The sequence below is a fragment of the Lytechinus pictus genome, chromosome 3 (genome assembly GCF_037042905.1).
Source record: "Lytechinus pictus isolate F3 Inbred chromosome 3, Lp3.0, whole genome shotgun sequence".
Lineage (NCBI taxonomy): Eukaryota > Metazoa > Echinodermata > Echinoidea > Temnopleuroida > Toxopneustidae > Lytechinus > Lytechinus pictus.
Genome location: NC_087247.1, coordinates 71,083,287 through 71,099,123, shown reverse-complemented (window position 1 = coordinate 71,099,123; position 15,837 = coordinate 71,083,287). Strand labels below are relative to the sequence as shown.

Genomic DNA, 15,837 nt, shown 5'->3' with positions numbered 1-15,837 from the left:
AAGACATTTCCTCAATCTTGCCTAGGCCGATCAACTGGGATGCAATACCATTCCCATTTCAGGACTGATGCTATAAACTATCATCTCTAATACTGTTGTCACTTTATACGTCTGTATTTTAACAATATCATATGGTCTGATGATTGTATATGTATTATCACCATTGATTGTTTTTAATTCTATATAGTTGTATTGTTTGATATCCAGGGCCTCATGGAAGATCAACTTTTGTTGAATGGGCTACCCTGGTGAAATATGAATAAATAAATAATAAATAAATACTGGAAGAAGGAGAAGGAGAAGAAGAAGAAGAAGAAGAAGAAGAAGAAGAAGACAAAGGAGATACAATCCACTTCATTGAGATTGAAGAAAATTGTATTTTTTATGAGTTCAGGTACCATGCCACGTGCACACTATACCATCTTGACTATATGCGAACGAATTCGAAATGGACAAATCTCCTGGCAAATGAAACGAAATGCACCCACATAATGAGGTGATATTGCTTTCCCGTTTCGGCAGTTATATCCAACTTATTATTTTCATTACGAATTTTATATTGATAAAAGTAAAACATTTCTTGAGTGGAAATGATTTTGTTTGTCACGTGGGCGCCGAAATACTCAAGTGATTAGGAGGAGCCCGTGGATCTTGAAGACCCCCCATCTTTGATCAATCAAGAAGGTACTAGCCAGAAAGAAACCCATTTACACACAGATTGAGCTTAAAGGTGCTATGAGCCTCCATGCCCAGTTTAAAGAAAAGTAAATTTGACAGATGGTAGGGAACATAGAATATCTTGAACACTGTGTGTGGAAATTCTGATTGATATTATTAATCAAGTGAGTAATCACACCGCCAAACCGTGTCCAGGCCGATCATATTCTTTATCGGTATACCATCGGTCTGTGGTGTGACTGTTACATTATAAGATCGTACTTATCGTAACATTACAATACACAGTCACTTAATTTCGATGATTTTTATCAGTACATTTTTATTATCCTGAATGACAAGAAAGATGAATCCTAGCATTCCTTAGAAGTGTCAACTAAAGTTATTGTGAAATCTGAAGATATAAATAGGTTTTAAATATTACAGCAATGCTACTGTGTATGTTGAGCTATGCATCTTTGAAGACTTTAAAGAAACAAACTCAAGCCTAATCTCTAGAGCGACAGAGACAAAGAAGTAGAGGAGAAAATTTAATGTTCGAGAGGGAGTGATCAGAAGGAAATTAAAGATAATCAGATGAGATTGAAATGGAGTTTGAGACAGGAAAGGTAAGGAATGTAGGTTGTTAATGACGAAAATATATCCAAGGGAAAGTTGGCATGGTTGTCAAAAAAGATAAATTTGTATATAATGCACGAATTATTAATAATGCAGACATGCGTTTTACGCGATTTATTCGTAATGCATCCCGCTATACTCAGGAGTAGTGATACTGAAAATAATTTACCATTCTTCTTCTCCTTTTTTTTACTGAATCATTCAGTGAAATAAGTTATTTTCTGAGGTCAACAGACTAAGATATCAATCTCGGGTATTACCTTGAAACATGTCTCAAGTCTCTAAAGAGGTGACCCAGGTTACTGTAATGGAAAGATTGAATCTGTTGATTGTTGCAAGAAAAGATCCACAAGATACGCCATTTTTGCTGCATGAAGAGTTGTGAAAATGTTGGGTAATGTGCATTATGTATGGAATAGGAAGGTGAAGATCAGTCAGACGTACTCATGTAATATTCATGGCATAAAGTGATTGACAATGCCTATTCCTTCTCTCTTGATTGGCATGCATAGACATTCCATTGTAAATTTCGTCGTGCTATTGATATAAAGACTTTGTATAATTGAGAAAATTGAAATAAATATTCAAGCAAAGATAACGGTCTGAAAGCGTGAAGTATGCATTTATAGTTATGCTTGAGTAATATCAAGCTGGTTTTTATTCTAATTCAATTTCCAACTGACTCAACAACAACAACAAATACTTCATAGTCCTGAAGGTCAACCATCGTCCAATTGTTGATCAATTATTACAACTATAACAAGGTCATTCATTAGTTTTGCTATTGTTAACTATTACAGGTGAATGCGTTTTCCTAATGCTACTTCCTGATAAAGAGCGAATCGTGTACTGATAGGAAACATGACATCACAAGAAGTCAATATAAATGAATCAATGTTTGCACACTTCATGCAAACACTCCATGTCTTTCTTTAAAATTGTATAAAACGTGTGCAAAAAAGAAATGAATTGAGACAATTGCGTTGTATTGGAGCACTTGTGACAACGAGATTTTGGGAAAAAAACATTTAATCATACTAATTAACCAGGATAAATAATCTGCTACAAAATATTTCACTAATACAGTCAGGTATAATGCAGTATATAGGCTACTGCTATTTTAGATTGATATTCTCCTGTTCATTTGGTTGACTATGCTCATTGTTATTTATATCTTTTTTCAATAAATTCTGGGTGATCTAGAAAAAAAAGAAAATCTTTTGAAAACCAAATCGATGACCATTCTTCTTATTTTAAAAAAATCACAACTGAATTGGAAGAGAAAATTTAGATAATTGGAATTTCACAGTTCAAAGGGAAACTTACATTAACATGTCCAGTTGCACCATTTATCTTTCCCTCACAAGCGTATAAAAAATATCTGTCGGCAAGGCCAACAACAATTTAATTTGTCATTCATTCAAAGAAAATCTTACTCTCTTTCTTTTTAAAGACTGAAATGAAAGTATAAGTGACTCGTTCGACCATAAGCACAAATTGTTTTCTTCTACAAGATGTAAATATTATTTTGCAAAACAAGGCAACGGTATAATAATGATCAAGTATTCTACACACAATATCGCGTAAGATACCCCTAAACCATGTAAACAGGCGTGGTTCTGCGGAGAGAGAGAGAGGCGGGGGGGGGGGGGAGGGGGGTAAATACCCTTTCCCGCACTCTGAACTCAAAACTCCTGCAAAAAATAAAGGTTAAAACTATGAACTTGTCTATTTTGAGCTCAAGCGCTCTGATATTTAGTCATTTTCTCAGTAGTTTCCATTTTGAGAAACCATTCTATTATGAAGAAAATTTCTTTGTAGCCTATGCAGATGAGTGTCCCATTCAGGAATTTCGAAAATGTAGGCCTACATTGTATTGGATGTTCTTTGATCCGTGTTTACACAGTGACTCGGCTCGGGGTTCGACACGCGAGCCGTGCTCAACACGGCAATTTCATGCTGTGTAAACGCGATCAGTGTGATCCACGAGCCGTTTCGAACACGGCTTTTTCGATCAGTCAAAATCGAAGGTTTGAACCCGCGAGCCAGGGGCGGCGGAACGGGGGGGGGGGGGGCAAGTGCCCCTCCCCCAAATTTCCCCGTAGGAAAAAATGCCCTTTTCTCAAAATGGAAAATGCCCTTTTTTCAAAATGAAATGTACCCTTTTTCAAAATGAATACCCTTTTTGAAGTAAAACAAACATTTTAGGTGAAAAAATGTTTAGTATAATGTATTTGTCCTGTTTATGGTTACAAAAATGCTTAGAATGTCCAGTTTTCAGGTTGGAATATCACACATGTTTGGCTCGTGTTTCGTGCTCGCATCAATGATTGTTTAGTAAGATACTCATCCTGTTCATACAAAAATGCTTAGAATGTCCAATTTGGAATATCACACATTTTTGGCTCGTGTTTTGCGCCCGCACCAATTATTGTTTATTAAGGTAGTCATTCTGTTCCTCCTTACGAACAGTGCTCACAATATCCAGTTTTCAGGTGAGAAAATCACAATTTTTCCGGAATTTTTCACCTCGCACTTCGCGCTCGCATTATTAGATTGGTGAGATATGTAGCCCGTATCCTATTCATGAGTCACTAAATGCAGTCTTTAAAGGCTCCTTTTCTGGTCAGTATATACAAGTTTCTGCTCGCGCTTTGCGCTCGCGTTAATTCTTTAGTTAAATTCACATCCTTTTTCATGATTACAAAAATTGCTCGGAATGTTTACTTTTCATATCGTACTACATGAAATTCTAAAAGTTTGAGCTCGTGATTCGCGCTCGCAACATCTCGCAAGAATGCCGTTTTAATAATTGACCAAAAAGCAAGTTTTACAACTTCAGATTGGAATTTTCTTCCATACCGCTCGCTCGCTACGCTCCCTCGCGCAAAATAAAACCTAAATATATATATATATATCTTATCAATCAGAAATCACTTTAAAAAAGACTTTGCTCATTTTAATTACAACAAAACACACAACTTGTTCACACAGATGATAATCTCATGGTGAAAATATCCGTTTGTACCAAATTGCACTTTTGGCATATAGGTGCCCCTTTTGGCTTTGCCCGCCCCAAACGAAAAAACGTTCCGCCGCCCCTGCCGCGAGCCAGTCATACTCACCCATTTTGTCGTGTGTAAACAGAAAGCCGTGTCGAACGCGCATGACCTAAGTCAACTTGACACGGAATATATTTGTGACGTCTATCCTACTTCCGTTCGCGATTCGCGTGCCGTGTCGAACTCGTCTTTTTTGTTTCAATATAAACGCGATCACAGTTGCCCGGTATTAGTAAGGTATAGTGTGGAATATTTTAAGGGGGCGTTGAGATTGGCATTAAAGCCTAATTCCTGCAACAACCTGGGGGCGTTTCATGAAAGGACTTGTCGGACGTTTTATCCGACAAGTCCCATTTTATCCGACAGTTACCATAGTAACAGTACCTCTCAGCCAATCAACATCAGAGAAAGATGTCAGATCTGACAACTTGTCGGATGAAAATGTTGATGAAACACTCCCCTGTTATAACACACCAACCATCCAATATGTCAATGATAATTGTCAGTCTGGTATCACTTTAGCTGGTGTGGCTGTGATATTATACATAGTTACACGCTCAATATTATGTGCATACTCGCTCTTAAAAATAGCAAATATCCTCGCTCGCCATGTCCTCTCCATGATCAATTTTGCTGAAATTATCAATCACTTGTTTTACTTACCGAAGCGAGACTCATCCGACTTCCAAGTTTACGCATCTTATCTCCTTTGCTATTGAAACTAATGTCCTCCCATCGTATTCGCCATGACATGTTTGATAATTCTCTCTCCAACCGATATTTCCTTAAATAGTAAAACAATTATGAAAAGAATTAAAATTGTAGCATACATACAAAAAAGAAGATGGTAAAATTATTATTTCAATGTGTTTGTCATTAAAGTGTACATCTTTAACAAAATAATGTAACGAACCATGCTGAAATAAAGTCCATATTATAATTGTTATTCAATGATCGAATAGGAATCAAAGAATCAACATAAATATCAACAAGGGATAACTAAATATACATATGCATATATACATCTGTATTAATAAACAAATAAACAAATTCATATTATCAATATGATATCTCACTCAATTATCGGTCATAAATATTTTTCAAGATTTCTCTTAGACAATTTCCGTCCGTATATTTTGTAGAATGCTTTGCATTCCCTTATCTCACTGTATCCTCATCATTTATTATGATGCTAAATATGGTTTAAAATAAACAAAATATAGATGGTCATTTGTTATATAAGGCAGTGGGTGGCATAGCGGCATTTTAATAATTACTATCGTCTGTATTTTCACCGGAGCTTACTTCTTATGGGCTGTGCCCTCACATTGGGTTATCGCGTCCGGTCGGGCAATCGCGTAACTTGACTTTTTTTAGAAGCCCCCCCCCCCCTAGATTCCCAAAACATCTAGTTTACCCGACCTTCTGTATATTTGGCTACAATTTTTACAAAACATCGGGTAAACTGGACCCGACGTTTTGGCATTTTAGAGGGCCCTTTTCTCGAATGGTCGGGTGACGCGACCGGACGCGATGACCCGATGTTGATGGCGCGAGCATTTTTTTTCAAATGTTTTTTTTTTTTTTACTTTAATCAAATAAATTTGGCCTTACGCAGAGTTTACTTCCGTCGGGGGGGGGGGGGGGTGACGCGTAATTTTTATTTTTTTAACAAACTCGAAAGCCATGGAGCGAGGTGAGCGAGTTTGTAGTGGGGACACTTTTGCATTTTCTAAAATGATTCCTCCCCCGTGCGTATGACCATGAAAGAAGTGCATCTGTTCTAAAATTTTCTTGGGCATGTGTCTTCTTATCTCAGTGAGATAAGAAGATCTCACTATCTTTTTATTGGTTTGTACGGTTAAACAGAACTGTCACTATTTTGTTTATCTTTTTACCTAGCAAAAGCTCAAACACCACATCCTGAAATAGGGCACGAAGAAAGAATCACTACCAACGACAGACATCTTAGGAATGAGTTTCGATGATCCCTTATTCAACCCGTCCAATCCTTTTTTAGATGCACCTAATTGTTTGGCTCCCCTAAGCTCTTCTGAGATCCACTGTAATGACATTATTACCAATTAGATTACATTCTAAATCTACCTCTCCTTCTTAATCAGTTTCCTAACCTCATATAGATTCAACCCACTCTCCATCATGCTTTCTGCTTATAAGAAGGAAGGAATGCAATGAACAGGCTACATGTGAATGGGGGATTGCAACTAACAGAAAACAAAACTCAGACTACTCTTTCACCGTAAGGCGATCGTGGCGACCATGGCGATCTGTGTAAATCCCGCAAATCGTAGCAGAATCTTCCTCGAATTCTATTTTTAGCCTGCGAGACGATTGCACTGCAACTTCTATGCGACCGACCTGCGCTGAAGGCGATGGTAATACGCTGAAAGTACGACGATGCCACTTTCTTGCGACGATTCGAGGCAGATGTGATGCGCTGCTTCTGCGATCAAAGCGATCGTACAACGAGGCTCATACGCTAATTAGGACCTCGGTACGGTGGTGCTACGAATGAAGCGATTATGTTACGTTCATGATGGGCTCTTGAAACGATTTCAAGCAATCGGCATACTAATCGCGGCACATGACACATTTTTCAGTCGATTGCCAACCTCCGACCAACATGGATGTCCAGAATTTGGTTGGACTTATACATCTTGGCATTCTAAAAACACATCAGTTAAAAGTTGAATGCGAGGACAGGAGAAGGAGGAGGCCAAAAAGATACAGGGTCCGATCCTGGCTGTCACCTAAGTCATAATATACAATATTTTTAAAATTTCATTCAAAAGATGTCGATGCTGAGCCTAATAATTAATATGAGGGATGCATCCAGAATTTCATAAAAGAGCATAAAAATCTTTGATATTCTGTTTATTTTTTTCCACAAAGTTTGTCACTCAAAAATATTTGTTAAATTCCTTTCAAATTTGCTGACAAGAAGTAGTCTACTGATGTGAGAGCACTCATAAAAAGGGAGGGGGAGGGGGGCACAATGCCAGAATCTCCCTAAAGATTGCCTTTCCCAATCAATACATTAGTGATCGAATCATTAACAAAATTTGATGTTGTCTTCTGTTACTGTGGTTAGAATTCAATTTATTTTCAAAACATAATCAATTTATTTATTTCTGCAGAGGTAACCCATTTCGTCATCAAGACATGTGAGCGTCTTTTTTCTCTTTCCAGCTGGCTCAGCAGTAAGATTTTCATCCTCCTCCTGTACCCCCTCCTCTTCCTCCTCTACCTCCTCCTCCTCTACCACCACCATAACCCCTTGTTCTTCCCCTTCGACCGCCGGCCTAAGAGGGGTAGCTTGGGCAGCTTTCCCTTTTCTGGTCCTTTTTCTGGGAGGTATGTTTGAAAACGCCGTGGTATCGCCTCGTAATCTGTTGCAAATATGATAATCCGCCACCATCGGCACGGCGTTTTATAGCAGCGCGGACGGTTGTTGCGCAATCGCTGCCCAGTCATCAGCGGCGCAGCAAAAGCGCAACGCGAACGCCTGTAGCGGGCTGAGAACGTGTGCCACATGGGCCACATGTCACCCAAAGAAGGAAGCGTCGTGGTGGAAGCTGCGTGAAGCGTGTCGAGCGCAAGGCAGTCGCCTTGTAAACGGAAGCAGCGTAGCAGAATTGTCTTGGAAACGGGCCTGAAAACCACGGGCGATCGGTGCCGCTTTTAATGCGCTTATACTACGCTTTATGCGTTGGGGCTCCGTTACAGCTACGAATATGTCGTTTGTAATACGCTCATGACTCGATTGTGATGCGCTTTAGCACCTCCGCGACCTCGCTACGTAAGTTTTGAACATGTTCAAAATTTTGTGGCGACCATAAAGATGGTGGCGATCCTTGCCGCTTCAGAAAAGATCAAGGTACGACGGAGAAGATTGAAAAGATCAAGGCACGATCAAGCTACGTTATACCACGCTTTGTCGATTTTTGACGATCGCAGTGGAATCGCCATCTAGTGAGATGGGGGTATAAGACGCGTCTGGCTGATTTTCTACATTTGCTATCGAGTCATTCTGAGATTTTCATAAGTTTCTCATTATATAGGGGCTATCCCATGGAATTAATAAACTGCAATATTGAGATATATTGAATTACGTACATCTTCCGATAACGAGTGCAATCACCTTCTCTTGGAAGCAGAGATGGATGGGGTTCGATTCCATCACCAATTACTCTATTGACTACTAGGCTCGTGGTTATTACATAAATCAATTTGAAAGTATTTTTTTCATCAATGAATGAAAACATTACTACCAAGTCACAAAATGAGGCCCATTTTTATCCTATGTCATCAATTTTGATCAGTGCTTAGACAAAATTGTAGAAGATATACCCATGAAGCACAATCATGTGCTCGTGCATTAAATTTTGTTCGTTTATAATACTTAGTATCAGGATCTGCACAATGCAAGTAATATCATTTGAAATATAACATGCAAGTAGTCAGCATCATGACGCTTGTTTGTCAGTTTTAGATGAGCATATACTTATCAGTTCTACCCTCACTGTATTGTCTCATTTGCACAATACAAAACCTGTGGTATCAATAATTGAGTTTTTATTGACATTATGGTACATGTTTTGAGATCTTTTCACCAGGTACTTTTCATTAATATTTCAAGAATATTTTTTCCAGACCGAAGTTACGACCACATTTGAATGATTGAGACCGAAAACCCACTACGACAAATAAAGTGGATTTATCAAAAATCAACGAATCGTGTCACTGGGACAAAAAAATGGCAAGTGAGACTACTTTCCTCACTTGATTTAAAACGGTTCATTTTGGGGGATGAAATACGATATCAGTTCATCAATGCATTTATGTTCAAACTGAAAGATCGTGTGTTTCACCACCATCGATAAAATTGTCGAAGATAATAAAATGGTGCGATAAAACAATACCTGTAAACCCTGGATAAATATTAAGATAAACTACTCTATAGTAATAGTCTCCGTAACGAAATTGATGAATGAGGCGCATCTGATATAAAATTATGAAAATTTGTTAAGGAATCCCATTCTGTATTCAAATGACATATTGTGATGAAGTTGCATGTCACTGGAGAAAGAAAAATCAATGCTCAGTAAATTTCCAAATTTAGATTGGGTGAATTTGACCCGCCATGAACCCATGCATTTAATGAAGGCGCCAATCTCATCATTACCACCATGGCATGCACCAACACTGGCTTCTTGAAGAGTGCTTTTCATGGTTCTATGTGCCATCTTGTTGGTCTGGTTAAGGCGTGAACCTATGTGTACAGGGATTGACTGCAGACGTCGGGATATTGTCAGAGGTCATTCCCAAGAGTTAGTCGGAATGGTTTATCAGCCATCTTCAAGTCGATGATGATGGGGGAGGTTCATGCAACCGAATAACAGCCTGGCATTAAAGGAGGGAGCAGCCAAAAGAAGAAGGGATATGCCATCGCTTGGAATATTTGTACAGCATGAATGCTTTTCTAGGTTCGCTGTCACATGCAATTATAAACATTGTGGTCCACTTGAAAAATAAAAAAACCCAACCTTTTCACACATATTTGTTTGTAGTGATTTTATCCTACTTTATATCGAAACACAAAAATAACAACACAACATTTAAAGAGTAAAGTTTGCAAATAATTATGGCTCCGTCATGGATTTGTTGTATATTTTGAAAGTTTAACTTTTCTTGCATTCTTATTCTCATTTCTAGCGAGCAAATAGATCATCGCTGATTAATCATTATCATTACCATTATTAGTATCATTATTTATATTTTTTATTATTTCTACATTTTGCTATTACTTAGGACATTTGCATGCAGTTATAGGGTTTGGTCTATCTATGAAAACACTATTATGAATAATAAAATACCTATCATCATTATACAATCACCATTATGTTACACATTGGATGAGATCAATGAAATAAATATTGGTAAAACTGCAACAACTGTGGAGGACATCAAATCTCCCTTTTTTTTGGGGGGGGGGGCTGTGTACTAAAGTATAGCTACACATAATACAAAGTGAATCGAGGCATTTTACTCTTTTGTTAAGAAAAGGCGCATGCGAATACCAATAGAGAGGACACGTTACCTGAGGGAATTATGGCTATATAATTGAATAAATCATATGGCTATAGTCGGAGAGAAAGGGGCACCTATCATTATTCTTGTAGAAACGATGATTGGTAAAAGAGGCATTAGTATAAGGAGTGTGTTTAAAAGAACTCAAAATAAACAAGGAATGATAGGCCTATAATAAGGAAAATAACAATCAAATATTATGGCATTCTTCACAGAATTCTGAAGTGACTTTAATTGCAAAGTTTATAAAATGGTGCACAAAATAACACAAAGTTAGAGTCAATATATTAAGTGTAATGCCATAGGGCAAGTCATCCCCCCAAAAAAACCCCCACACAATTGTAGAATTTAAAGGGGAACATTGCTTTCATTAAAGCTATGATTGCACTTATTTATGATTATTGTTTTTTTTCGCATATAAACTAAACTTTAGTGACAATATTCAAAGGTAAAAATTACATATGAAAATCATTTGTATAGAGCCCCTAGTCCAACCCCTATCTAAACGCCTCTATAGTCTAATGCTATTCAATGTTACGGGAACATGTAAAGGGGGATGAAACAGGGGTGACAATTAGAAGACGATTTGTAAAATATCGCATATTATATTTAACCTTAAAACCTTTCTCTAAATATATTTATGCTGGGATAAAATTATAACTTAAACCCGTGTGCCGTTTTACATGCACATATTATTCACTAAGAGAACGGAATCTTGATTGCCCTATTTCAAGCCCCTGTATAATAAGTCTGGTTAGTGATGGTGATATATCATTGAATTGACAGCAGCACTAGAATGGTATGATGATTTTTATGCATTATAGTTAAAATAGTAATGACAACTGTGCATCTAGGATGGTATGCAAAAGGGATGAGGCCATGTACTTATCAGAAGTTCAGTTGATCTTTAACTCTTTTAAAAAGAAATCCCAGGGTTCATAAAGACAATATACATTCACCATTTCTTGATCTCCTCTTGGTAATACAATTTGTCTCCCTTTCGAAAAAAAAAAATTCAGTAACATAATTATTGATTCATTTTTCTTCTTTTTAATCAAATCTTAAATATAAATTTACCAAAATTTCCTTTAAAATGCCCAGATATGCACCCTTTCGATGATAAAAGTGTCCTGGTACGGCTTTAAATTCTTGACCAGGTAATTGTAATGACGCCATAACATCAATGAGCGATGCCGAAACATTCATGTTAATAATTTAAGGAAATGCGTTTCACAGCCACACGTTTAAGTACCAGAGAATGGAGTTGAATACCCAGTGTATTCATAAATCACAGATGTGATATACTGAGGTGATAAGATGTAAACAATTTCAAAATTAAGAAGTCTTTTGACTATTTTTTTTCAACTGATGAAAGAATAACAATGAGACAGAATTTGTTTAGACGTATATATTTATATAAATATATAAGATTGAATTGCCAAGTAACATGATAGTCGAATCACTCTATTTTTATTTTTGAATTGAGAGCCTTACATAGATGATTAAACTCGGTTGAAACAGTTTGTATGGCATGTATATATATGATGTGTGAAAATGATGATTTACTGGTGATGCGAAGTTATAACACGTTTCAAAATTGCCAAAGCCTAGTTTTATTCTTTCTTTATAGACTGATGCTCAAATACTACTTTGATACATAGAAAATATACTTTGTCCTATGATATGTAATTCCTTAGTTGTATGGATATCACCATAAAGAAGAGCTGGGTTTAGAGGATGACTCCAACATGGTATCTCTATTCATGAATGATTTCAACCCTGGTTTGCCTACCTTCAGGCCAGGGGCGGATCCAGGATTTTCCAAATAGGAGGGGGGTGCACATTTTACCGAGGAAAAATGGTTTTCAACATAAAAATAAGGAAATTTCAGGCAAAAAAAGGGTTTCACTTTCAAAGGGGGGGGGCTTCTGTTTTAACGCCATCTTTACATTACCAATTTTAATTGTGCCTCTTAAAAGGGGGAGGGGGCACGGGGCGGCTCCCCCCTGTATCTGCTAGTGGTTCAGGCAAACATGTATTCTCGCCCTCTAATTGTCAAAATTTGCAACATGAACCCCTTTGGTAAATGAACATGAGAATGGTGTACACCAATCACAATACCCTTTTGGGAAGCAATGCCATTAAGGTAAAGCTGAAGTGAGTATGACACGTCTTATACCCACTCACATTCTAATGTTAAGCAAACACGAACTTGTCGTCATCCCAGCTATTACAGTTATTATGGGGAATCCAGAAGCTGAGAAGACTCTTCCATTCATTGAGTAGATAGTCTGACAACTACCAATCCATTATCACTCTTTCACTTTAATGAAACACCCTTCATCATCTATCCCTAGTTTGACTTGATGGAAAGTATTATCTTTGACTTACCTCAACACAAAGAGAATAATGACAACAGCACTCAGAATGATAATGGCCATTGCACCCATGATCCAAAGAGTCATTGGACCTAGGGTTAAATAAAAAAATGTTAAAGTAATGATTATATGAGGTGTCGTATTCCAGTAAGCTGTTGGAGCAAGTAAAAATTATGACATAATATTTGCTTTATTTCAGCTATCCTATTCAATATAATCTACACAATACATTATGAAGTTAAAAATATTTTTCCTTTTCTTTCCATAGCAAACTGAATTTATAAAAACGCCCCTGCTTGCAATATGATATCTGGGATATTCTAAAAAGATGTGTGCTTTATCAAATCCTGCATGATTTTATAGGTTTTATTTTAGATATCTATCGAATGATGAAGCAAACTATATGTGCATTAAATTAAACATAATAAGACAGGAGGGGAAAACAAATTGTACAAGAAAAAAAAAACAAGATGCAAGAATTTTTCATTATATTTTTTATATAATGAAAAAGACAAGTGAAACCACGTAGGGAGCAGCGCTAAGTTTATTTCACCTTCGAAGGTAATTCTTGGTTAATATCTTTATTAATGAAAGGACAGCAAAATATGCTGAAAGAGTATATATAAGCCACCAGGGAAATGAAAATGTCAATATTTTAAAGTAATAATTTCGAAAGAGTTTTTTTTTTTAATTCCAGTCACATACTAATAGCAAACTTTAGTTGATTTGAAACACGTTAATCAATTAAGATTATTGTTGAAATCTTCGGTGCAATATAAACCGTTCATGTCACTGATTATAGATCATGATGGAAAGTGAAAGACGTCACTTAATCGCTTCGAAATTTCTTTTCCCCTAAAAATATTTTCAACGTGGAAAAAACGTGCGTGTTGAGCATTCTTGAGTGTTTCACTTGTCGATCGTAGAGTTTCGGCCCATTAATTGGCATCCACCAATGAATCGAGATGATTGCATATCTTAATTGATGTTAGCAGGTTGATGAAGTTTAGTTCTAAAATCTGACATATAGCGGCACTGTCCCAGAGGAAATCAGTAGCCTGTCTCCCATACCCCGACTACTACATATATTAATCATCGCACGTTTTGATGAAACGTTTGATCCATTAGAACGAACATCAGATAAGACGCGGTTTTGATTGAAATTATAATCGAATTAAAATAGATTACGGAACATGACAGATTTCTCTTCACCATGACAGTTCTTCTCTTAAGAAAAAAAGATCATCATTCTACAACTTTGAAAGCGATTGCCTACAAATTTAATTTGATTGTGTTTGTTTCAATATTTTGTTTCAATTTCCACCATTTTCTAATCTAAAGCACATTAAACTTTAAACATTAAAGTCCCCGATTTGAGGAGAATCAATAAAAAAGACAACAATAAAACTATCAAACTGACGATTTGAAAGGTTTCTCTTATCTATTTCAACAGAGGCATAGCTCTGTACTTAAACGGTGTTCCTCAGGCTCCGATATTGAAAAAACGGGAAAAGGAATAAAGAAAAATCTGGATGTGACCGGGAAAATTAAAATGTGGGTAATTAGTAAGCTTTTAATCTTATATCTAGGATTTGGTGCACATACTGCCCAATTTGCTATTCACTAACAAATACTCTGTCCCACATAACCGATGCATTCATTCCAAAGTTGACCGAATTCTCACTCGGGTATTTTGGAAAGATTCACCGCCTATCTGCATACAAATCGATTTGGGGGTATGGAATTTCATCGTAATCTTTTCTAAAATTGTGTCAACCAAGAGAGGATATCAACTGGAAGAAAAATCCTCCCAGAACACCTCGAGATTTCGGATGGAAGGTCTTTACTTACTGTTATCGGTAGGTGGGCACAACTCATTTTCAAATCCACATTTTGGAGTATCAGGTGGAATCACACTACCCGGCCAATCAATTGTCTTTCCTGGTACTGGCTCGTATTGTCTCTTAGCTCCATAGTATATACCTACAACCTGTAATTAAACAAAAATATAACAGTAAATATAAGTACAATTGAGCCTACCGAAGCACATTACTTCAACTATATAACTATTTTGCGAAACCAGACGTGAGAATAACGACTAGTCAGAGGTCTTCTCAAATTTATGTCATGACAAAGAAATGAATGGTATTGAATCATTGAGACAAAAACTTGTTTAGTTTCAATTATAACAACATATACTATGGCAACATGCCAACCAACACACCATTCAATATCCATATAAAAATGCAGTTTCTATAGAAGAAAAATTGAATACAGTATAATACGCAATAAGTAGTATGAAAGACATAGTTATTTTCATACATATATTCTTTCGCATTTAATCCATTTACGGGATAAGAGTGTATAACAGAAGAGAATGAGAAAGAAAATTGAAAAGAGAAAGAGAGAGAGATAGAGAGTGAAGCTGCGAGAGGGGGGGGGGGGGGGGAGTCGGTAGAAAAAAATATAGTATTGAGAGTGTTGAATCTATTAAATGAATCACTATCATGTTATGCGGGTATGGCGCCATCTTTGTATTCCAGCATCCGTGTAAAGGAAGTTATTTGGTGACACTGGTTAGATGCTTCACACGATACAGCTGCCATTGATAATTTATAAAGCAAATCAAATATAGAATAAGTTATTGACATTGAGGAATTAAACATTCGAACAAAAACTCCACTGGCATCCTTTTCCATTTCAGATTGATGTAATCATTGACAAATCTTGGACATGCTGGACAAAATGGTTTCAATAAGGATTTGTAGAACTTGACTGGAAGTGCAGAAACCATTTGCATGAATATTTGTGAGTGTGTATGGGTGGGTGGACGCAGCGGGATTGTGCGCATATGCGGTGTATGTGGTGTGAGTGGGTGTGTGGTGTGTACGCGCGTGTGAGGTATTCCGCTGTGTTAGTCAGTAATCACATTACAGTCATGTCACAGACGATTCATTATGGCATACAAAAATGCGTTTAAAAATGATAATCAT

At 37.0% G+C, this 15,837-nt stretch overlaps 1 long non-coding RNA gene across 1 annotated transcript; it reads right to left on the bottom strand.

The window, feature by feature from the left end:
- Nucleotides 1–5,022: 5,022 nt before the first annotated feature.
- Nucleotides 5,023–14,836, bottom strand: LOC129256749 (uncharacterized). Its single transcript, XR_008584088.2, has 3 exons — nucleotides 14,696–14,836; nucleotides 12,858–12,936; nucleotides 5,023–5,139 (listed from the first exon to the last, which is right to left on the bottom strand). It is a non-coding gene; the product is annotated as an uncharacterized LOC129256749 (long non-coding RNA).
- Nucleotides 14,837–15,837: the final 1,001 nt, after the last annotated feature.